The sequence below is a fragment of the Otolemur garnettii genome, unplaced genomic scaffold, assembly GCF_000181295.1.
Source record: "Otolemur garnettii isolate 467f Iridium unplaced genomic scaffold, OtoGar3 scaffold00220, whole genome shotgun sequence".
NCBI lineage: Eukaryota > Metazoa > Chordata > Mammalia > Primates > Galagidae > Otolemur > Otolemur garnettii.
Window position 1 is genome coordinate 836613 of NW_003852615.1, and position 26125 is coordinate 862737.

Genomic DNA, 26125 nt, shown 5'->3' on the forward strand with positions numbered 1-26125 from the left:
TTCTCTTAATTGGGAAAATAAAAAAAAAAAAAAAACAGGTGCTGCAATGTTATTCACAGATACAATAGGCTTTAAACCAACAAAAGTAAGGAAAGATAAGAATGGTCACTTCATATTTCTTAAGGGTAACACTCAACATGATGAAATTTCATTAACATTTATGCACTCAACCAGAATGCACCTCAATTTATAACAGAGACTCTAACAGGCATGAGCAACTTGATTTCCTCCAGCACCATAATAGTCAGAGATTTTAACACCCCTTTGGCAGTACTGGATAGATCCTCCAATAAAAAACTAATCAGAGAAAGAAATAGGTAAAGATGTTAACAAATGGAAAAACATACCATGCTCATGGCTGGGAAGAATCAATATTGTTAAAATGTCCATATTACCCAAAGCAATATACAATTTTAACGCAATCCTTATTAAAGCACCACTGTCAGACTTTAAGGACCTTGAAAAAATAATACTTCATTTTATATGGAATCAGAAAAAACCTCAAATAGCCAAGACATCAGTCAGAAATAAAAACAAATCAGGAGGAATCATGCTACCACACCTCAGATTATACTATAAATCGATAGTGATCAAACAGCATGGTACTGGCACAAAAACATAGAGGTAGATGTATGGAACATGGAACAGAATAGAGAACCAAGAGATGAACCCAGTTACTTCCCATCATTTGATCTTTGATAAGCCAATTAAAAACATTCAGTGGGGAAAAGACTCCCTATTTAACAAATGGTGCTGGGTGAACTGGCTGGAAACCTGTAGAAGACTGAAACTGGACCCACACCTTTCACAATTAACTAAGATAGACTCTCACTGGATTAAAGATTTAAACTTAAGACATGAATCTATAAAAAATACTAGAAGAAAGTATCGGGAAAACACTTGAAGAAATCAGCCTGGGCAAATATTTTATGAGGAAGACTCCCTGGGCAATTGAAGCAAAACCAAAAATAGGTTACTGGGATATGATCAAACCAAAAGTGTCTGCACAGCCAAAATCACAGAAAGTAAAGCAAGCAGACAGCCCTCAGAAGGTGAGAAGTTATTTTCAGGTTATGTCTCTGACAAAAGACTTAATAACCAGAATCCACAGATAACTCAAATGTATTAGCAAGAAAAGAACAAGTGATCCCATCTCAGTTTGGGCAAGGGACTTGAAGAAAAACGTCTCTGAAGAAGACAGGCACATGGCCTACAGACATATGAAAAAATGCTTATCACCCTTAATCATCAGAGAAATGCAAATCAAAACTACTTTGAGATATCATCTAACTTCAGTAAGATTAGCCCCCATCACAAAATCCCAAAACCAGAGATAGTGGCGTGGATATGAAGAAAAGGGAACACTTCTACACTGCTGGTGGGAATGCAAACTAATACGTTCCTTTTGGAAAAGATGTTTGGAAATCACTTACAGATCTCAAATTAGACTTGCCATTTGATCCTTCATTTCCTCTACTAGGTATTTATCCAGAGGACCAAAAATCACTTTATAACAAAGATATTTGCACCAGAATGTTTATTACAGCGCATTCATAATTGCTAAGTCATAGAAGAAGCCCAAGTGCCCCTCGACCCACAAAAGGATTAATAAATTGTGATATATGTATACTATGGAACATTACACAGCCTTAAAAAAAGATGGAGACTTTACCTCTTTCATGTTTACATGGATGGAGCTGTAACTTTTTTTTTTTTTTTTTTTTTAGAGATAGAGTCTCACTTTATCACCCACAGTACTACGGTAGCATCACAGCTCACAGCCACCTCTAGCTCTTGGGTTTAGGCAATTCTCTTGCCTCAGCCTCCCAAGTAGCTGGGACAACAGGCACCAGCCACAACACCTGACTATTTTTTTGTTGCAGTTTGGCTGGGGCCAGGTTTGAACTAGCCACCCTCAGTATATGGGGCCACTGCCCTACTCACTGAGCCACAGGTACCACCCTGGAACAGATTCTTCCTAGTAAAGTATCTCAAGAATGGAAGAAAAAGTATCCAATGTTTTCAGCCCTACTATGAAACTAATTTATAAGCACCCACACTTCCATATGAAAGCTATAACCCAACTGTAGCCCAAGATGAAGGGGAAAGAGAGGGAGGGGATGCGTGGAGGGAGGGTAATTAGTGGGACCACAACTTCAGTGAATTTTACAAGGGTACATGTTAAATCTACTAAGGGTAGAATATAAATGTCTTAACATAATAACTAAGACAATTCCATGAAGGCTATATTAACCAGTTTGATGAAAATATTTAAAATTGTATATAAAACCAGCACATTATACCCCATAATTATATTAATGTACACAGCTATGATTTAATAAAAAAAGAAAAGATACTTAATATGATTTTAATATTTTTAAATTTTCTAAGACTTGTTTTGTATCCTAGCATATGCTTTATCTTGGGAAATGTTCAACGTGTGCTTGAAAAGGATGTATTCTGCTGCTGTTGGATGGAATGTTCCAGAGAGATGATCTAGTCTGTTTCCTTATTATTCCCTTCCTGATCTATACATTATTGAAAGTGGAGTATTAAAGTCCCCTACTATTAATGTACTGCTGTGTGTTTCTCACTTCAATTTTGTTAATATTGATTTATGTGTTTAGGTTCTCCAGTTATAGGGGTATATTTATAATTGTTATATCTGCATGATTAATTGGCCTCTTATTTATAAGGGCCTTCTTTGTCTCTTGTGACAGTTCTTAACTCAAAGCCTATTTTGTCTGATGTAAATATAGCTTGCCCTCTTTTGATTATACTGTGTGTGGAATATATTCTTCTATCTCTTTTACTTCTAGGCTATGGGTTCCTTAATGCAAAGGTGAATAGTCTATTGTAAGCAGCACCTAGTTTAACCTTGCTTTTCTTTCATTCATCCACTCTATCTTTTGAGTGAAGAACTTAATCTGTTTACACTTAAAGAAATTATTGATAGGTAATGACCTACTATTTAGAGAGGCCTGGATTCTGAATCCACAGGGCTATCCATTGAGCCATGGTGTAAAGTACTTGGGGAAGACCCAGAACCTTGAGTATCAAGGGCACCTGTGGTCCACAGGTGTTGGATTGGAGTTTGGGTCCACCAGGGTCAGGCTGGCACCCCAGTTCACTGGAGTGGGCTTGCCTCTGGTCCATTGCACAGGCAGATACTTACTTCCTTTTCCTTCCCCCAAAGCATAGGGTTTCTCTAAGCTGTTCTGCAGAAACTTGGGAGAAGGGTGGAGTAGGTAAAGTGAAACTTTCCTTCCTACCCTCTTCAATGAATATTTTCCCATTTCTGTGCTCCACTCAGGTGCTACAATCTCTCTCACCTAGATTCCTCAGCTTTTCTAAAGGCATTTTCATGCATAGGTGCTTGTTCCAATTGGATATTTCTGTGAAGTAATGAGTCCTAAAAACTCTTACTCCACTGTCTTGTTGATGTCACTCTGTCTAAAAGGTTTATTATTTTTAAGATGATCCTTTTAAGATCCTTTCTTCCACTATTCCACTATCCTTTATTCCATTTAAGATGATCCTTTTAAGATCCTTTATTCCACTATTATTTTTAATATGATCCTTTAAATAAGATCCTTTATTCCACTAATCATTTATTTCTCCTCTGACTGATAGCCCAACTTACCTTGTTGGTTATTATTAAGTAGCAAGCGACCCAAGAAACATATATGACACTAAAAATATCCAGGTTAAGAAGAAAAATAAAAGGGAGTATTCTCTTCAACAAAAAGCATCATTCATATTTGAAAGAGGAAAATTTTAGGTTCAAGGAAATTAAATGCCTTCTCTACAATAAGTTGGCCAGTCATAAGAGAGTTGGCTCCAAATGCAACCTCCTTATTCCTTGTCTGAAGTTGTTCCCACAGTTCCTCTGACTTAAGTATCATAGGTGGCCTTTGACATTTTTTAACACAAGCTAATGAATGCCATGTTCTCCTACTTATGAGTAAGCTAATTTTACCTGGGTACTGTTTTCTGCTGATAATGTAAACACATAATCACCAACTTCACGTTAATGTGTACTGAGCCATTTTTCCAGCCCCTGAAAAGAGTTTGAATCAATGTTTTCATTCCCTCTTACCTGGACTGATATCACAATGTCACAGTTGATAGAATTTAAGAATAAGTTTTGTAGCAATGGAGAAAGAATTTTCAGTGCAAAACTAACCAAATGAAATCAAATTTATACTTTAGCACCTTGCTACTCAAAGTACAGTCCAATAGCATTAGCATAACTTGGGAAGTTGTTAGAAATACAGGATACAGGCCTAATCATTAGACTTTCTGACTCAAAATTTGCATTTCAACAAAATGCCCAGGCAATTTATGCACATTAAACTTCAGGAAGCATTGTGTCAGACTGCATGAGCACCAAGTCAACAGTTTCCCAACTATAGTATGACAAGTGGATTATAGTCCTGCAGAATTAGCAATTTCCTCAGCCCTTTGCATAGCTGAGCAGAACACAAAAGCCACCAGTCCAGCCTCCTCCAGCCATGTGCTTCCTTGACCATTTACCCTCATACGCTGTACAAACACAGCCTTGAATTTGATATGTGTACTGAGTACACAAAGGAAAAGATTATGTACTTTTCATGTACTGTCTATGTAAAATATGCTACATAGCAAACACTGTCCAAACGAACTGAACTTGAACAAGTATTAGAAATGTGAATCCAATTGTGTAAAACACTTTGATGTCATGGAACATGTCATAAAAGCATCAAGTGGTTCAATATTAACATTAACAAAACAACAATATTCTAGAAGTATCACAGCTGCAGTTTTGTTTTGAAGACATATTATTTGGTATTCTAGGAGGGAGGACGATATCTCAACCAACTTCTTTCTGAAAAGTGACTTTTGGAATAGGTTTGAGGTATCTCTTTTTATCTGATGGGAAATGAAAGCCACTCCATTGAATTAGAAAATGATAGTATACTCCAAGAATGAGAGGAAGTTAGGCTTAAAACCTAGTCCCTTATGTTTTCCCTTCAAAAACAATCTACATCTTACTTCTTCTCCAGAAAGATTTTATTTTACATGCTTGTTGGAAAGGGAGCAGCACTATAAATAAAAGCATGTCAAATCCATAACTCAAATTCTTTGTAATGCAGGAGACTCCAGAACAAAACATTTGATACACTCAGCCATCTTCATCTCAGCAAAACCTTTATCATCTAGACCTGTCTAAGAGAGGCTAATACAGTAGTCACCAGCCATTTGTGGCCATTTAAATTTAAATATAAATTAATTTTAATTGTAATATAAACTCATTGAAATTAATCAAAAGCAGAAATTCAGCTCTTAATTCACTTAATTCATTTACTTCAAGTGCTCAAAAATTATATTGACTAGTGGCTACCATAATGAATGTACAAATACACAATATTTCTAGCACCTAGGCCTAACACTTTGCCACTTATAATGAAGTCCAGCAGCATTAGCATAACCTGGGAAATTGTTAGAAATATAGGGTTTCTGCCTCAAAATTTGCATTTTTAAAAAATGCCTGAGTGATTGATGCACATTACATTTTAGGAGGCATCATCCTAGTCTGTATGAGCACCACGTCAATAGTTTCCTAGCCACAGTGTGAAAAACGGCTTATAGTCCTGCAGAATTAATCACAGAAAATTCTATTGGAAGACACTACCTTACACTTTCTAAATACACTACGTTCCTCCTCTAAATTCCTGTATGAAAGGAGGCAAAGGGACACTCTTTGTTGAATTATCATTCTCTAACATAATTGATTTAAACCCAGTCATAATATAGTGAACCAACCACATATTTCCTTTCAAGAATTTCTTCCTTCACTCTCCTTGCCCCCCAAGATTAGGAGCTATTGAGAGTTCTCCTAAACTCTATAAAGATCCTGGACCCACAGCATACTCCTGGAGAAATATCGTTAGAGACTTTTAACCATGCTCCTTATGCTCCCTTTACAATAGAGTCTTGAAGAACGCCCAACCCATTCCTGCACCACCCAAAATACTCCATCAAAATGGCTACCATTAAAAAGAATTAGGGTGGCACTGTGGCTCAAAGGAGTGGGGCGCCAGCCCCATATGCCAGAGGTGGTGGGTTCAAACCCAGCCCTGGCTAAAAATTGTAAAAAGAATTAAACTATTTTTAGCTTTTTTTTTTATGGTGTCATTTCCCTTGATGTGTAATTGAGCAGGAAGGTCAAGTGAAAGTGAAAACAAGGACACATTTTCAGAAAGGAAAAAACTATATTAAAATTGTAATACTCAATATATACAATGATAAAAGCTGACTATGTGTACAAGCCACATTGAGCATCTCCTGTAATTCAGAAGTCAAATATAACTTGAGTATGACAAATTTAATGTATTTTTTCCTTTCCTAAAATGTGTGTAAATCTTTGGCATTCTCTGTATATCCCAGGCACAGTGCTTGGCACAGAAGACATAGTGATGGACAGGATAGATATTGTTTATCTCTGTCCTTACACTCCAGCAGGAAACAATGAACAAGTGATTACAAGTGTGATAAGTTCAGCACAAAGAAGTAGCAAATAATAAAACCGGGAAGCGGACCTAGTCTTCAGAGTTAGGAAAGGCTTCCTGAGCAAGGGATGTTTGAGGTGAAGTTTGAAAGAGAAAACTCTAGCAAGAGAAAGAGGAGAGGAATAACATCCCAAAGAGTGATAATATCATGGCCTTGATGTTAAAAATAACAAAACAAGAACTGAAAGGGAATCAGTGTGACTGACTCAGAGAGACTGAGCAGAGAGCGGTGGAGATCAGAGATCAAGGCAAGGCCAAAAGTGTCACCATCTGATTTGCATTTAAGGTCATTCTGACTGCAGAGAATAGACAGGTAGGAAGCAAGAATGGATTCACAGGGATTATTTCAGAAGTTCTGTGTGAAATCATGGGCTGAGATCAAGGCAGAGTAAAAGTGGAAAAATAGTAAAAACCTTGGAGGTAGAAAATGAACAAGCCCTTAGAATAAACGGATATCAGGAGTGAAAGAGAGAGAGGAATTAAAAAATGATTCCCAGATTTCTAGTTTTAGGGATGGATTGGATTATAAAACATTGTAGGTCAGAGGGGACCAGGCCTTAACGTTCGTTAGGTGTGAGACCAGTGGGATTAAAGATGTCTGTGAAACATACCAAAAAGGAGGTGTTGAGTAGGCAGCAGATAGAGCCCTGGTGCATCAGCAGATGAGATGGAAACCACAGGGCGAGTGAGACCGTCTCAGGAGTGAATGTGACCCGAGGAGAGGAGCGCCCAGGACAGAGCCTCACACCCTGCCGCATAAAGGGCTGCAGCCTCTGCTCTGGGAAGGGCAGCCCTGCCTTCAGGAGATCTAGTCTAATAAACAAATGAAATATTCCGTTCGGAATCACTCAGGATTCAGTCTCAGCAATCAAGCATATGTAATTGGATGGGCAAAAGTAGCTTTTCCAAGGTTTTCTGCAAGATTTGAGGTCCTTGAACATTTCTGGATCTTTACCCCTATCTCTCCCGCTTAGTGCAGAGAGTTAGCGCTCCTGGAAATTGCAGGCAGCGCCGAGGCGGAAAGGCCGGCTCCTCCCGCCGTTCCTTGAGAGGCACTGCCATCTGGTGGCCATCGCTCCGCAGACACCTCTTACCTCTTCCTTTGTGTTAAAATCAACCCACCTTTTAGGTTGTCCACTATGAAAACTATGTTATTTTTAGCTTTTTTTGTATGGTATCATTTACCTTGAAGTGTAATTGACCAAGGAAGGTCAAGAAAGTGAAAACAATGACACTTCCCCCACTCCTTTCTTCAAATACTGTTCCACCCAAACATCGGAACCTGTAGGCGTCATTAACGAAGACAAGAAACACAGATCGCAGACGTACTCATAAATTGCTATAACTCCATAGACGTTTTCCTACGATTGATATTAATTGATACCACATTTTAAATTAATTTATGGAATTCAATTAATTTGGGGCTGTGTTTTTTTCCACAGCTTTAAATCAAATTCTGGGCAATAAAACATATTTAACAGCTGATAAAACAAAATGGTTGCTTTACTTCATGGTTTTCGCATCATTCACAAGCTTCCAAATACAGCTTCAATTTTAACAGACTATACTAAACTAACCCATAGTATACTTTTCTATCCCTTTCCACATTTCTCCACTTGTGGATAATATGTAAATACATAGAATAAATTATTCTGTCCACTCAGGGATGGGCTGTCATGACAATGGTGTCTCTTATAGATGTAGATGTTATGATCTACATCGCCAGCTAACAACATTTCTTCTGAGCTTTGGGGTGGGGGGTGTAGATGAGACAGAATCTCACTCTACCACCTGGGGTAGAGTGCCCTGGCATCACCATAGCTAACAGCAACCTCAAACTTTGGGGACTCAAGAGATTCTCTTGCCTCAATCTTCTGAGTAGCTGAGACTATAGGTGCCACCCACTATGCCCAGTTGGTTTTTCTATTTTTAGTAGAGACAAGGTCATTCTCTTGCTCGGGCTGATCTCAAATACAGAGCTCAGGCTATCTACCTGCCTCTGCCTCACAGATAGGATTATAGGTGTGAGCCATCATGCCCAGCCAGAAATAGCTTTCAATTTAGGCTAAATTTCAACCAAAGCAATAAACAGAGATAGGTTAAGGTAAAGAAATTAACAGTATCACCACATTTATTGTAATTCAGGGAACCACGAGCATTAATTCTTATTACTGTTCAAATTTTTCAGCTGCATAGCACACAAAATAATTTGTATTTTTCTGCAATTTCTAATTGACAATAGTTCAAGCATCCTCGTGTCACCTTGTTTTAAGAGAGATGAAACTGGATCAAGTCAAAAATCAAAGCAAAACTCAACAAATGACAGAATCATAAAATAAAACCAGAGCACCAGTATAAAACCATGTGCTTTCTGAGTTACCTACAGTTGAATCGTTTCTAAAAATCATCCCTATGGAATTATTTTATTTGAAAGATGCCCAGAATTCTTATTTTTCTAAAAGCTATCGTAAGGAATCATCAGTGAATTAACATAGAGAGTGCTGGACTGTGTAGCATTAAGGAGTAAATTAAATAAAACAATTGCTGTCCTTGAAGTAACCTGGAACCTGGTGTGGTTAAATATGGATCAGATGAAATAGAAGATGGGAAAGCACACAGAAAATTATAAATCATGCAGATAAAGAAAAACCAAAACTCATGCTCATAATAAAAAAGAGTTACGTCACAAGCATCATTGTGGAAGAGAGCTCCAACCCCCCCCACACACACACACACAATTTAACCAAACTGATTCAATAAATTGGATGAAAAAATACACAGATGCTAAAAACTTATGGCAGCTGTGAAGATACTGTGGTATTTCCCACTAATTTTTGATTTGTGAAGCAGCTTAACAAAGCCCCTTATCCTTGTTTTTTCATTGTAATTCTCTGGTTTTATTTCCATCTTAGCTCCCAGAATGACTATGGAAGAGCAACCAAACTGAACACCAAGGTCCAGATTGCCAGTGCAACCTGTCTGAATGCTGATTGGTGCACAGTGTGCAGAGGGACATGAACCATCCCCCCCACCCCAGGTGTCCTGGGCTCCTCTATGGGCAAGTTCACAGTGCATAGCTGCAGGATCTCTCTGCTCAAGAAGGTTTAAGCAAAGTTTAAGCAAAATTTGCTCCCAGGAGATAATCCTAAATCAAAATCAGGATGCCACAGGCTTGATTCATGAGCCTACAAAACCCTATGAGTCCTGACATATATGGACATATTCCTGGATTCCTAGTAATTCATTTTTTCTCCTTCCTATAAGAGCATTGACTCCCCTTGGGTCATCTTCACATCTCAGCAGTCTGTGTAGGAAAAGCAGAATTGAATTGCAAGAGAAATTGAAAAGCCCTTCTTTTTATATCTTTAAAATACTTGAATGTTTCCTTCAATGTTCAGTAAGGGATAACCTAATATCAGCCTCGAGTCATTGGCCAAGGACACGCTTTCTTGCTGCTCTAATTTTGTCACAAACTTTGCAGAGATGGTCTGAAACACCAAGTAACCTACAAAAACTGATCATGATCTTTCATGGCAAATGTGTACTAGAGATGAACCATCCCTCATGTCCGCCTAATGCAACTCTGTACTAGAAAGCGAGGCTGCCATAACAAAATACCACAGACTGGGTGGCTGAAATAACAGAAATTTGTTTTTCTCAGTTCTGGAGGCTGGAATTCCAAGATGAAGGTGCCATGTTGGAAGGTGCCATTTTTGATGAGGCCTCTCTCCTCGACTGGAAGATGGTGCCTCTTCACTGTATCTTCACATGGGCTTTGCTCTGCACACAGAGATTGCTTGCTAGATCCTCTTCCTCGTCTTGTAAGAACATCAGTTGTATTGAATTAGGGACTCACCCTAATGACCTAGTTGAACCTTAATTATACCCTTAAAGGCCCTATCACCAAACATATTTGGGGTTAGCACTTCAACACATGAATTTGAGGAGGTCAATTCAGTCTATAACGACTGCACATTTATTGAAGAACCTAATAGAAAGATAAGGTGCTAAACCCAGGAAAACAGAAATGAATAATACATCATCCCTGGCCTCAAAGAGTACACACACCCTTAATGTGAGAAGGGCCAAATGTATACAATTCTCTAGAGGAGAAACATTAGATAAGATGGTATGAAAGAGAGAACAAGATAGTGGATGAGTTTAAACTAAGGGTGAAATATAGTAACAGGTCCTTTGGAAAGACTACTCTAGTTACAGTGTGGAAAGCGGACTGGGGTAAGAAGCGGAAGCCAGGTGGAAAGTCACTAGCTGTGCATTAACCCAGGAGACAGAGAAAGAAAACTTCAGCTAAACCCACGGAAATGTGGTTAAATACAAGGAGACAGATTTGGGAGACTTTCAAGAAGAGAATTTGGAAAGATGGATGATTTCTGTCACACAGGACTTCTGAGGGAGTATTCTTTTTTTTTAACTTTTCTCACTTCACTGATTCACTTATAATTTCCACATCCCTTAATTTATATTTCTATTAATATCAGTCATAAAGTACCTTTAATTGAACATATCCTCTTACATATTTTGATCACCCTTCCAAGTTTACACAATGATATACTTTAACTTTACAATTGAAGCATGTTAGATGTCGTCAGTGGAGATTGAGAGTAAAGATCTAGTAATAAATTTCCAATAGCCATACCTATTAATATAGTCCTTAATATACACAGAGAAATTACATCTCAAAGTTACCCTGTAAATTCCAACTTTATCTCAGGCTCAAAGCCAAAATTAGTTGGCCACACTTTGGGTTCCTTTTGTGTCTGTATCACCACTGTTCTACTGGACACACAGTTCTATGCCTTGGAACCATCACAGACTTCTCCTCTGATTCTTTGCACAGGAAGTTAAAGAGACCTACGATCCTTCCTTTAGATTCTAAAGTTTAAAATGTCTTTAGCATTCACCTTTTTTTTTTTTTTTCATTTCCAGGCCCAATCCTTAAAACCACCAGAATTCCTCCAACCCAGTGTGCTTACAGCAGCCACGTAAACCTCACAAAAACTTGAGCTCACCAAGGCACTAGGTGGAAGGCTTCCCATGACCCTCGGGCGCAGTTCACAACTTCTCTTAGAGACTGTATCAAATCACCTGTTTGTATAAGCCTCCCTCCAACTAGATGGTGAGATCTGTAAGTACAAGAGCTGTATCTTGTTCAATCAAATCCCCAGTTTCAGCTCTTGTGTGTATTTCACGTTTGCCGAATTAATTAATTGATTAATTGTGCTTAGGAAGTTTACATTGGTGCCACATAAGAACGGGCTGTTTCTCTTGCATGTAAAGTACCTGAGTGCCAGGCTAGGAAGTCAAATTTATTGATATCTGAAAGAACTTGAGGCAATGCCTTCTATCCCATAGGGACCTAGGTGATACTCGTGTGTTATGTGAGCAGTATCTACTCACTCCTGCAAAGTGGAGATGGGTTAGAGCCAACAAGACATCCCCCACTTCCCTGATATTAGTAAGTTCCAATCAAAAGATCACTTTGGACAACCATTTCTCAGATCCTCGTCCAGAATCTATTAGCCAACTTGAAGAATTAGCCAGTCCCTGAACCCTGTAAGGCAGTAGTCCCCAACCTTTTTGGCACCAGGGACCAGTTTCAAGGGGATGGTGGGCAGAACTCAGGCTGTGAGGGCAGCAATGGGGAGCAGCTTGTGGCTATAAACACAGATGAAGCTGCTTCTCTGGATCCCCCGCTGATCACCTCCTGCTGTGCTGTCCAGCTCCTAAGTTTCCTGGAAGACAATTTTCCACAGAAGGGAGGTGCAGAGCTCTGTGGCCCAGCTCTTAATGTGCCACAGGCCAATACCACTCCATGGCCAGTGTTTGGGGACTGTAGCTATAAAGGCTCCATCCCTTCTCTGTTTTAAAGCAAAGAGTGAAAAAAGAAATATAGTTATTGCAAGAGATCAGATGTCAAACTTACAAACTGAGCTCTACAGCCAGGGCCAACTACTACTCTCCTGTCTTCTTTGAAATGTTGTTTTGCTCAGGCTCCTAAAAAGCTTATGCCATCAGCTAGCTGCCATCTGCCAAGTCATCTGATCACTTCAGAGCCAAATAGTTAAGCTATTGGAGTGATAAATAAGCCATGTCCTCACCGCACTCCTTTTCCCTAATGGAAAATGTTGTATTTATAGGTTGTCTTACTAAAAGAGGCACAAACCAGAGAAAACAATACTAAAGCAACTTATAGGTTGCCTCTGCATTGTAAGAAGCCATATTTTAATGTATTAAAAGTACCAGACTAAGTTCATATGCAGAAAATGGGAGCAAATGGATGGTTCAACACAGTATCCGAATGGCTTATTCCTAACAATGATAAAAAGTGTTTAATGAGTGTGCCTCCCATGTATCAGGTACTCTGTGAAGTGCTTTATATACTTTTATACAATTGTGCACGTTCTACCATTTAAACCTCACAACAGTCCTATGTGGTTATGATTATTCCTATTTAGGGATTAAAAAATGAGGCTCACAGAAGCCTAATATCATACCTAAGGTTACACAACTAGGAAATCGGAGTAGCTAGGATAAACCCAATGCTGTCTGATTTCCAAACCTCTGTCCTTACCACCACTCCTGCCTAAGTTTAACCAGGAAAAGAAAATTCAAAGAGAAACTATCAGTGTGGCCAAAAGGACTCAGAGTCACAGGATAAACATTTTGCCTCTTCCTGGAGCAATTTTACTCAATGGAAGAGTTATTAAACACATTTTAATATATTAAAACAAAGATGGGGAAATGTTAATAGAATGGAAACCTCACGTATATTTCTAAAATAAAATAGAAGGCTCCAAAAATTTTGAAGCGAGACTGATTCAGACTGAGTTTGCCTCCTTTTCTTTCTCTCCCACTCCGAGGGTTATGTTTTTGGTTCTAGGCTTCCTTAAAAATCTCAGATGTTACGAGACACTTGTCCACATTCACAGATACATCCTCCAAGCAGAGGCATGTGGGAGAGACATGGACATGGTCAGTTTTATTTAGGTGAGCCGTTCATGTTCTTAGCAGTAGGCCCCACCCCCAAGCAGCATATTGATAGAGGATTGAGCACCAAACTTCCATGACCAGATGGTGCCCCAGACAAGGACTCAGAGAAGAATCCCAGGCAAGGTAAAACCAGGGGAATAACAGAGACTCCAAAGCTGGAAGGGTACTGAGCCCCTCTCCCCCCAACGGGGTCCAGACTCAGGGTCTGCTGAACAGGAAAGAGAAAAGGGAAGAGCAGCGGGGGCGGGAGACTGTTAATTGGGATCCTGGTTAGAACTTGAGAGTCTTACCAGTTCTGAGTGACCACCTGAATTTAGTCTTGGTCAGTAGTCCACTGTCATTGTCATTGGTGGCCTGAACCAGCATCTAAACATTGTCTCTTTTTGATGGGTTCTTCACCAAATGAATCTTGGTAAGAGAGAGAAGCTAGAAATGCCAGGCCCCAGAATATATAACCTCAACTCTGCTGATCAAACACAGCTGAGTGGAGGCAACTGCCATCCCTCCCGCTCCTGTCAGGACTGCCTCGGGCCTTGGGGCTGGCCTGGCCTGGAAGGGAAGCCCATCATTAAATTCAGCTGTAAAAACCTAGCAAACCAAACATCAGGTAAAAGCAGGGGCTGCTATTTGGTGGTGGTGGGAGAGTGTAATTTTTATACAAGATCAAAAGGTCTTAGAAACAGCCTTAGGCCTCAAGCCAGTATTTTCCACGAGTGTTTCAAGGTATGGAATCCATAAATTTTACCTGTGGGTTTTACCTAATAACAGATCAGCTTTCCCCTCAGCTTCTGTGCAGTAAACACGATTAACAGGCCAAGATGATGTTTTTCTATGCTCCTCTACCTCCATCTACTGGACAAAAAGTTAATTGCCACCCTGGCTTCTCTGATCTACAACCAGTACAGACTTCTCCCTGAATCTGTAACTGCAGGTCCATTCAGGCTTTAGTGTCTGGAAAACACTCCCACTTCTTGTGAGGAAAAGAATCCATTTACCTACAGAAAATCAGTACCATGCATTATCCATTCTTCCCTGGGATAGAACTGCACATTCTGAACAGGTTAGTTTAGTGATAACTGGAAAAATTGGTTTATTATATTTCCCATTGAAAATCCTACCTTTAGAATATTTTGACCTTGCCAGGAATTTTTGCTGTGGTGCAGCACAAAAACATAATGATATAGCACAAAGGTCTGCACAAAAAATACAAGCCCTTGTTGACAAATACGTGTGGCTCCAGGTGCTCTGGAACCTAACTTGCCCAGAAGTCAAACATGGTACAAAGTGGTGGTAATGCAGAATCAAAGGATTTTTGCATTCAGGAAATCTTGAAAAGGTCAAAAGAAGACAGAGAAAAAACAGGAGGTATGACCTAAGGAACTTACACCTGGACTAGACTCACCAGTGCAGATTCCATGGGCCCGATACTGCTGCTATCCTCTCCTTTCTCTCCAGGTTATTACACCTGCCTAGCCATCCCTTTCCTCACTCCCCTAATTATCTGTGATTTTTTTCATTGCTATGTCATTACTCTTTCCAATGACAAAATTATTTAAACATAGAATCACAGAATGTTAAAAATGTATATTTTTGTAAAACTTCTAATTTCCCTTCTCCTGTTCTATGAATGGGATCAAGCTATTTTCAATAACTTGTCTATAACAGCCATGAAACCAGTTAGTTAGAAAGTCCTTTGAAGATGCTGAATGCAACTCTGCAACATTGAAAAGAGGAAAGGCTCTCATAGGGTAAAAGCGGACGTATCTAGGAAGGTGCATAGGACAGGCCCATGTTTTGATTTAGGAGAAAATATTTTTAAAAATGGATAGATATCGGCCTGAAAGAGGTGGCTCATGACTGTAATCCTAACACTCTGGAATGCTGAGGTGGGAGGATCACTTGGGCTCAGGAGTTCAAGACCAGCCTGAGCAAGAGTGAGACCCTATCTCTACAAATAATAAATAAAAAAAAATTAACCAGGTGTGATGGGCACCAATAGTCCCAATTACTCGAGAGGCTGAGGCAGAAAGATCACTTCAACCCAGGAGTTCAAGGTTGCTCTGAGGTAGGCTGACACCACGGCACTCTAGCCTGGGACAACAAAGTAAGACTCTGTCTCAAAAAAAAGAATTAATAGATAACCAGCATTTCTTTCTTCACTTGTATTCCCCATATGTCAATTTCTAACCTGGTAAAAAGCCTCCAGGGAGCTGGCAGCCATGCATGTGCTAGCCTGTGAGTAGTACATGTTACTACTGGGAAAAACCAGTGTTGGCCCATCTGAAGGCAGGCAAATTAAAAATTCTGCCTCCCATGTTGCCCAAGCAGCCTGCTTCTAAAAGCCACATTTAGCGCACTGATAGCCAGGTTGCAGCCTCTCGGGTGTCAGTAAGGAAGATTTTCAGTGTAAAGCTTCCAGAGTGACTCTGAATGAATCAATTCCAACAGGGTTTTGGACATTGTTACCAATTATCAAGGAAACTGAGTTGGACTACACCCATCCTTTCTAAATCTGTGTTGAACAAAAATGACAGAAAGAGAACTCAAGCAAAACATGAAGAGCCAGATACAACAGGACATTCTTTCAATGTCTCTCCCACGTAGACCAAGTCCGTGGCAGAGTAGAAACCATAAAACAGGGTAAACTTGAATATAGTTTATAATCCATTATCAGTCTATTCAGCACATACTTTATGTGCCATCTGTAGACTTGTTCAATTGATTGCCACAGGACATCATTATTTTAAAAGACAATTAATTTGATTACCAGCAATGAAGTTTTTATCTATGCAAACTAGAAGGACAATCCGGTGGAGAAAGTAATCAGTTTCCAAAATTAGAATGCAAGCTGTAGCATTCAGGAGGCTGGAGAGAAGAATCCAGCTCCCGGAAAAGACGAGGCTGAGAAATGCAGTGTTTCTCAGCCACCAAATGGTAATCTTGCCTCCAGAAATCAGATCTTGGACTACACAGAATGTAAATCTCCTTCATTATATACGTAATTTACTGTTAGTGATTTCATATATTGAATAAATCAAGGGAAAAGAAAAGAAAGTTACTGAGCGACCTTTTGTGTACAAGATAGCTTGCCAATTACATTTCTGTTATCCTCTGTTTTAAGCTTCACAACCCATTTTATAAGGTAAATTAAGGTGATTATACAAGATCACATAGCTGATAAGATATTGTGGTAGTCTGAATAACGAACCCCTCAAGATATCCATGTCCTAATTCCTAGAACCTGTGAAAGTTACCTTATATGGAAAAAGATACTTTGTAGATGCGATTACATCTGGTGACAGCAAGATCATCCTAAACTATCTAGGTGGCACCTAAATGCAATGAACTGTACCTTTCCAAGGGGGAGATTTGACTATAGAAGAGAGGATGATATAACCTCCGATTACAGGATTGAAGTGATATAGCCAGGAGCTGAGGAATGCCAGTAACCTCTAGAAATGGAAGTCAGAAATGGATAATTCCCTGTAGCTTCCAAAAGGAACCAGCCCTTCTGCCAGTAGCCTCTAGAAATGAGAGTCAAGAAAGAGATAATCTGTTAGACGCCTAAACCATTCCCCCACCTCCCCTCCCAGATCAAAAGGCCTATCTGGTCTGGCCCCAAGAGTTGCCCCAGGAAAGACCCTAGTCCCCCAAAGCCTTCAAACAACTCCTGGCATCTCCCTCCCTCTACTCCCCCCAGTATAAAACAAGCCCCCGCCCACTCTCGGTGCAGACACTCTCTTTGCACTGCCCAGGCAGGGCACCTCCCCTTTCCCCATAAATCTGGGCATCACCATTTACACCTTTCAGAATCTCCTATAGCCTCCAGAACAGAACCAGCCCTTCTGACACCTAGTTGCCACTCACACTGCATTTTGGACTTCTCACCTGCGGAAATAGAGGAGAGAAACCTGCATTGTGTTAAGCCACTCAGCTTATGGTAATTTGTTACGGTAGTGACACAAACTAACACAGAAATGAATTCTAACTCCGGCCTACTACACCTAAACAAGCCTGCATTCTTTTCAATACTTTACATAGCCTGCAATTTGATGAAAAAATCCCAGAATGGAGAAGACAAAGAGTCATGCCTCATCCCAATTTGAACATTCCCCAAATTCAGAACTGAGTATTGAATTGGACAACTAAATTGTTGGTCTTACTAAATCATTAGAATCATCCCACTTATTAAGTATTGCCACGATAGTCAAAGACAAAAAAAAATGAAGGAATTCACCATATAAATGTAGGTAAATTCAGTAACTCTTACTCAGATAATTCCAAAAAAAATCCTAAAACTTTGAACTAAAATATAGATATTGATCCAAAAGTATTTTGATGCTTTTGACTTATTCAAAAATACACCAATTTTTTATGCCAAGCTTATTCTTATCAAGAATTTTACAGATTTGCATATTGATTTTTCTCTGATGACACTGTCGTCACAGCATAGAAATCTAAAAACCGGGATTCTATTGTTAGTGACTTTTCTATCAATTAGCTCTTCAGTTTTGACTAAATCATCCAATATCTCCAGGTCTTACTCTCCCCACCTGTAAAATGGGACAATGGAGGGGGGGTACCTGCCCAGCAGATCATTTTAAGGTTCTTTCCAGTTTGAAGATGAAATGATGGTAGGATTCCCATAGCAAACCTAAGTGGATTTCAAGTGTGCTTATTAATACAATGGGCCACTAGAGGTCAGATTAAGTTTGGTAATTCTATCTCATCTGGAATGCAGATGGAGCAAAAGCTACAACTCACCTTAGGTTAATACCTTGCCTGTCAAACCTAAACCTACCCCCTTCTGAGCTAATGAATGTTGATCCCAGTGCTATAAAATAAAATAGGAGAATCTCTGAAAGCAGAAATTACATTCATTAATCTGTAATTTGTAATTGCCTCCTACTGGAATGCTTATCTTTCTTTGCTTGCCTGAATGCCATTAATTAAATGTGTCACCTGAAGCTCTGGTGCTTCATGTTTGCTCATGTTACTGTGTTAATTAATCAGCTGCATTGAATTAGAGGCTAAAATCATTCCTTGCAAAGTCTTCGTGCATCTAAGTATAACAAATGGTATTAAGAACAGGTGATGTGTAGATGGCATCTGACTCACAATACATATTCAGAGTGAAGTATAAAGGAATGAATAAAAAACAGAAAGAATGAGAGCATGCACACATCATCCTTGGATACTTGCCTCATCAAAGCTACTAATCAGGACCAGCTCTAGGCACAACTGTGAAGTCCGTAGAATTAGACTTTTTATAGCTACCATTCTCTGTGCAATTCTCTCCTCCCTCCAGCTCCCTGGATTTCTCTCTTCTCAACATCCTTTTCAAGCCCTGCTCTCCGGAAAGATCCAAAGAACTCAAATGCAATTAGTTTCAGAAAGCTGATGACGTGATTTTGCTCTCACTTGCATTTTGTCAGAGAATAAGGCCCATTAAAGGGTGGAATTCTAAAAGTAGAATCTCAATCATCCCCAAAGGTAGTAATTTGGGAACAGAACATTTGCAGAATCATCCCGCAGAGCTGACACCAAAGGCCAATGGAGAAGGCCAGCCTTGTCTACCATTAATGCACCCAGCCAGAATTGTTCGTCATTCCCTATTATTTTTTTAAGTTACAAGCATTTATTAAGCATTCACCCACTGCAAGTGATGATCCTGAATGCATGGGATTGCTGCATGAAGGCCCTATGATTTCCCCCTGCCCAACACAGTAAGCCACAGCTGGAATCTCAGCCCCACTCCATGACAAGACCCTGGGAAACAGGATCCTCCCCCTCGCCCACTATCTCCCCTCTATAGCCTGCAGCTATAGGTTGGGGTGGGGGTTCTGAGAGTAGTACTGAGAGGATGGATGTACAAGGTCCTGACTTGACCACTCAATTTCCATATAGTTCTGTGGTATGAGGACAAGGCAAAATTTCCTAGTGTTTATCACTTCCAAAGGCCAGAAGCAAGCCAATCTCAAAGCCTCAGGCATCTCTATGCTCCCAAGGCACTGATGCAGTAACGTTCAGGTTCACAGCCCTGACAATCCTGTCTCCAGCTTTTTCTATACGAGACCACCTTTCATGGCTCTATCCACCTTAAAACACAGCCACCACAAGTCCTCAATTCTCTTCGACATTTATATTCTCAGTAAATAGAAATAATACCTTATATTTACCTAATACTTGCTAGTTTACAGTGATGTAGAAAATCTCTTCTTCAATCTTATGAGGTTAAATATTATACTGTACGTGTCCTCACATTTCAAAGATTTTTGGAGTCAGTCGGAGGCCATCTACTGCACCCTCACCTCCATGATTCACTGTCTTATGCTGCCCCATGCAATGCCCAGCCAATACCACCTTTCACAGGCACAGGTGATGTTAAAACTGACACTCATATATATGTTCGGTGAGTCACTCAACAGCAGAAAGCATGCACGGGAGGAGCAGACTCGCCAACTAGTTGAGTGTTTTTTCAGTTCTCATTACATTAAAACTCTTCGCAGCATTCAACTCCCAGCTGCTCTTGAACTCTTGAGTTTCAACGCCACTACACTCTCAATTTTTCTGTCATCTCTGATCCTTTCTTCTCCTTCTCCTTAAGGACATTAAGATGGAACTGGAACATATTCTTTTTAGTAAAGTATCTCAAGAATGGAAGAAAAAGTATCCAGTGTACTCAATACTATTATGAAACCAATATATAATCACCTACACTTTCATACGAATGATAAAGCACAACTACAGTCTAGAAAGAAAGAGGGAAGGGAAGGGAAGGGAAGGAGGGAGCGTGTTAGGTGGGGCCTCACCTAATGTGCACAATGCAAGGGTACATGTCAAAACTATCAAGAGTATAAATGTCTTACCCAAAAAAATAAGTGAGGTGATGGTTATATTAACCAGTTTGATGGAAGCATTCCAAATTGTATATAAAATCAGCACATTGTACCCCACAAATGCTTTAATGTACACAGTTATGATTTAATAAAAATTTTAAAAAATTTAAAAAAAGATTGGCCTGAGCTCTTTTCTTACTCCAAGGTCTCCTTTATTTATTTATCTCCTTTATTCTCATAGTTTTAAATCTTACCTATGCTCCATCTACTCCCAAATTTATGTCCCTAAACCACACCCTTGTTCTGGGTTTACAGACTTATACATCCAAATATTAACACGTCATTTCCATCGTGATGTTTCCCAAACTGAACTCTTTATTTTCTCACCCAAATACTCCTCTACAATCTTTCTCATTTCAATGTGCAACATCCGCAGAATATTGAGTTTCACCCTCGAGCTCTTCTTCTCCCTTTTCTCCAATATTCAGTCAAACAGAAACTCCTGTAGATTCTACCCTCAAAATATATCCTCAGCCCATCTTTTCTATCTTCAAAAATAAAAATAAAATTATAGATTATGGAAGAAATGCAAGGATTAAATATTTAACAATACTTAAAAACTTAATTGTCAATTTTGCATGTGTTTAGTATCATGGTTATTTTTAAAGATAGTGAAATATGTATAGATAAAATGATATCTCCATTGGAAACTGACATAAAATGATCTGAGGCATTGGTGAGTAAGGAAATGTAGATAAAATAACATCTAACATTCTGTGATAATTATTGAAGCTGGGAGATTAATGCATCTGGTTTATTATATTCTTCTATTTTTTGTCTGTGTTTTCAGAATTCCATAATAAAGTTATAGAAAACAAGATTTTTAAATGGGTTACCTCGAATAATATAAGGAAACAAGATGATGGTACACTTTGTATTTTCATTACAAGGAAGTTATTTTTCAGTCACATTATGAGGTAAAAACAATGACAATTGAACCTGACAAGAAATTCAACCTTCTTGAAATTATCAAGAAGACTCATTATGATTTAACCAAAACAAATTGCCCAAAATAACTGAAATTATCAAGAAGGCTCATTATGATTTAATAAAAACACATTTAAAAAAGAAGACTCTATGAAATACATTTTTATATCTTTAAAGATTAACCTTGTTGTAAGTAGATTTTGTACCTTAAAATATTAGTTAATGAGCATTTGAAAGCCATCCTAATTACTAAGACACAAAATACCATACAGAACAGGATGACAAATAAGGGGTTTTTTAGTAGTGGTTTAAAATACCACACAACAGTTACCCTGGGATTTTACAATATGTCATTAATATTGAATCTCCTATTTAAGTATTAAAGATAAAAACATATATCATTGGGAAATATTGTCCTCCCTGCAGTAAAAATAGCTGGAAAATATGAGAAATAAAATCACTAGATATGGGGATTTTTTGGGTCAGAAAATGCTATTGAAAGATATAATAACCCTGAAGATTTGAAGAAATATTTAAGTATCACCCAGTGTAGGAAGTTTGCTATACACTTGAATGAAAGTGTATTTGCTTTACACATGTCTACGCTTGTGGTACGGTCTAGATTTTCCCCAATCATAACATATGTATGAAACACTAACTTTCTCAAGAATAAAGGGAAAGGGTACCCAAAGATTTATTCTACTTATAAATTGTGTCTCTAATGTACATATGAAAATCGTTTCAGCTAACCACTGATGGAGTGGCAGTTTTGAATGTTACAAGAAACAATAATGATTTCCAGAGTAAGTTATGGAGAGAGCAAGTCCCGTGGAATTGACGTGTGCCAGTCTACCAAGATGAACAGTTACAGCAGAGCCAATGAAACAGAGATGCCCAAAGCACTACAGAAAGTCGTTGATACAGTTGATTTTACAAAAACAAGGTCTTGACAATCCCTTATAATGACATGGAGAGTGACTATGAAAATCTTCTGTACCTCATGAAATTCTTCCAGTTATTCTATGTCAAAGGATTTGAAAGATATCAAACGTACTGATAAGATATCCACTTTTACAAAAATACGAGTGATTCAAATTTGCTGAATTTTTCTTTAATGCTATGTGACTATCAGGAACATGCACTCTTGTATATAATCTTTAAACAAAATCTGTCTCTTCAAGTTAAAAGTGATCGTTTGCTTATTCTTTTTAAAAATAACAGCTTTCCCAACAGGAATAGGTGATATCTCATTGTGATTTCAATTCTATTTCCCTGGTGACCAGCGACGGTAAGCCCCTTTTCAAAAATCTATCGGCCATTTGTATGTCTTCTTTGGAGAAATGTCTATTCCAATCCTTTGCACAATTCTAAATCAAGCTATTTGGTTTTTTGCTATTGACTTATAGGAGTTCCTTATATGTTTTAATATTATCCCTTTATCAGATGTTTGTTTTGAAGATATTGTCTCACATTTCACAAATTGCTCTTTCAAATTTTGATGTTTCAATTGCTGTGCAAAAGCTTTTGGATTTGATATAGTCCCACTGGTCCATTTTTGCTTTCACTTCTTGTACTTTTGGTGTCACATCCAAGAAACTATTGCCTAGACCAATGTCATAAAGTTTTTCCTTTGTTTTCATCTAGGAACTTTATAAATTTAGGAGATAACAAATGTTGCAAAGGATATGAAGAAATTGGAAATTTCAGATATCTTTTATAGGAATGGAAAATAGTAAGACAGTTCTTCCAAAAATTAAAAATAGAGCTACCATATGATCCACCAATCTCACTTCTACATATATATCTATAAGAGTTAAAATCAAGATCTTGAAGAGCTACAACAACTTCCATGTTTATTCCATTGTCATTCACAATAGTCAATATAAGGAAACAAGCTAAATGTTTATCAACAGATGAACAAATAAATATGTAGCATATTCATACAATGGGATATCATTCAGCTTTTTAAAAGAAGGAAATGCTATTCAACATGGATGAAATGTAAGGACATTATGTTAAGTTAAATTAGCAGTCACAGATGGACAAATAATGCACTATTTCATTTATACAAGGTATCTGAACTAGTCAAACTCACAGAAAGAAAGAATGGTGGTTGCCCAAGTTTGGGTAAAAGGGGACACGAGGAGTGACTGTTCAAGTGCAAAGTCTCAGTGATGTATGATGAATGAACTTTAGAGATCTGCTGTATACAGCGTACTCACAGTTAACAATATCGCACTATGCACTTAAACATTTGTTAAAAGGGTATATTTTGTGTTAAGTGTTCTTATCACATTAAAAAACAGTTATGCTTCAATTCTTAGTAAGGAAGTGGCTAATTTTCAAAAGGAATTTGCTTTAAAAAGATTCTGAAAATATATATTGAGAAATATTTTCATCATTACGGACTTGTGTTGCTATAAATGATGGATATAACTTGCACAACCTTTCCCAACTGCACACTTAAAAATATAGGAACAAAATTATTTAACTTAGCTAAAAATCCTCCAAACAAAGTATTTCAGTATTTCTTACTGACTGACATTTGATGAGTTTAAAGGACTGACGGCTGTAGGGAAAATGGATGTCGGTATTTTGATTTGGGGGTGGAGGTTGAAGGAAACGAAACGAGAATCCGCAAAAAGATCTCAGAAAAGAAGTATGCCCTTCTGGCTCATGATTAGGATCTGAAGTCACTTCACTTGCCCAAAATATTTCCTGGCACTGGGCCATCCATTCTGAATCTCTCAGTTTTTCCTCAGAAATATATTTGGCAAGATAGAAATGAAACTGTGGGCTGAAAATCAGCCATGGAATGTCCAGAACTGAATTTATTCTGAGAATTGCTCACTTTTGAAATCCATCTGTGTAGGTTTTGAAGTGAGCTGCCTGGAAACTGGGAGCCATGCAGATGCTCCCCTGAAGTCCTTCTCTGCCCTGAGAAGCCCCCTCTGCCTCCATCTGGGAATGGAGCAACTCGAACACGTCTGAAAACCTTGAAAACCAGCACAGAATGTGCATTGCTTGTGCAAACTAGTGCCCTTCATTTGCACATAAATTAGTCCAGTTTCTTTCATTGTGGCTCTTACTGAAAACAATCACAGGGGGGCTGAGTTAAAATGCACATTCTTAGGCCCCACCTTCAGAGGATGGGAGTCTGCATTCTTATCTATGTCCCAGGTATAAGATCAGCAGAAGTTTCTGGCAGAGCTCCAGGCATGCTAAGGGGTTAACTGGAAGCACATGGAACTGCTGTCATAGTAAGCACTGACCTGCCTCCTATATTTGAGAAGGGAAACTCCCCCAACCTGAGATGATGTTCTTTCCCATTCGAGATATCTAACACTTCCTTTTCTCGGCGTTATGTTGCATCACTCTGTTGTGTGCCCACTGTCATGTCATCCTGGTAGTCACCACTTACTTGTGCTTTGGCTCACGCTCCAAGTTGCAGGAACGATTTTAAAGTCCGTGCCAAATGGTTCTTGGAGCCTGCCGTGTGGCTCATATCTCACTAGGCCTTCTGTCTTGTTTGCTGTGGGATACTGAGGGGCCTGCCCCTGGGCAGCAGTCTGCCCCTTCCCCACACCACATGCAGAGACAAAGAAGGCAGAGAAAGAAAACATCCACATCAGACCTTGCTCTTTCCTCTCATCAGCAACTGAAGGGCTGTAAGGCTGAACACAGTAAGTGGTAACAAGCTGGGGGATCAATTGTTGCCACACTATCCTGTAGATGCTACTGGAGTATAGACCGTCTGGGTCTGACTCCTGCCCTAAGACTTATGCCACCTGGACAAATCACTTACCTTCTCTGTACCTCAGTGTCTTCAACTGCAAAATGGGAGCGATAGTAGTGCACACTGCATAGGCTTGCTGGGAGGATTAAGTGAGGCCGTACAAAATAGAGTAGCATACAGTCCTGGCCGCACTCAGTGACAGCTAAAGAAATGACACCCATCTACTATTTATTTTTTACAATTTTCATAGTTTGCTTATTTACATTTATTATCGTTGGGGTACTCAGTGAGATCAGGAGTCAATAAGAATCAGCTCTCTCTCTTCTCCCAGACAAACAGTGCTAGTAGACTGCCTTGCAGGACCAGAAAGCAGACATTCTACATCCTGTGAAGGCTCCACTCAGAGACGAGGTCTTCCTCCTACCTCACATCCATACTCCCTCCTCTGCTGGACAAGTATCTTGCCATCAGTGTAGACCTGGAAGAAGGCAAACTGGCAAACGAAAAGGAATAAAATCTGCTGCTTTTATTCCCACTCCCACCATTCTCACTGACGTCATATCATTACTGTGTTGAGTTCTCATTTTATACCCAGCACTTCACTTAATGCTTTACAAGACAGTTTCATTTAGCTTTTTATGAAAAGCCTATGAAGTAGTTATAATTATTATTTCTACCTTATAGATAAGAAAGCTGAAGTCTGGAGAGATAAAGTAATTTCTTCAGGCTCTCATCGATCCCAGATTCCTATTCATATTGCCCCCCAATGCTTGACTGGGTTTTTTTACTTCTACAATTAACTAATGGTAATATGCAACCAATGAGGTCATTCAGAAATTATATATTGAGTGTTTATTAGGTTCTAGGCACTTTTTCCCCAGAAACAATAAAAATCTACTTTCATGGAACTTATATACTTTGAAGGAGATAGACAATACGCATGAAATATACAGGAATTACATAGAATGTTAAGAAGAGATGCCTTCATTTGATTTGAGGGA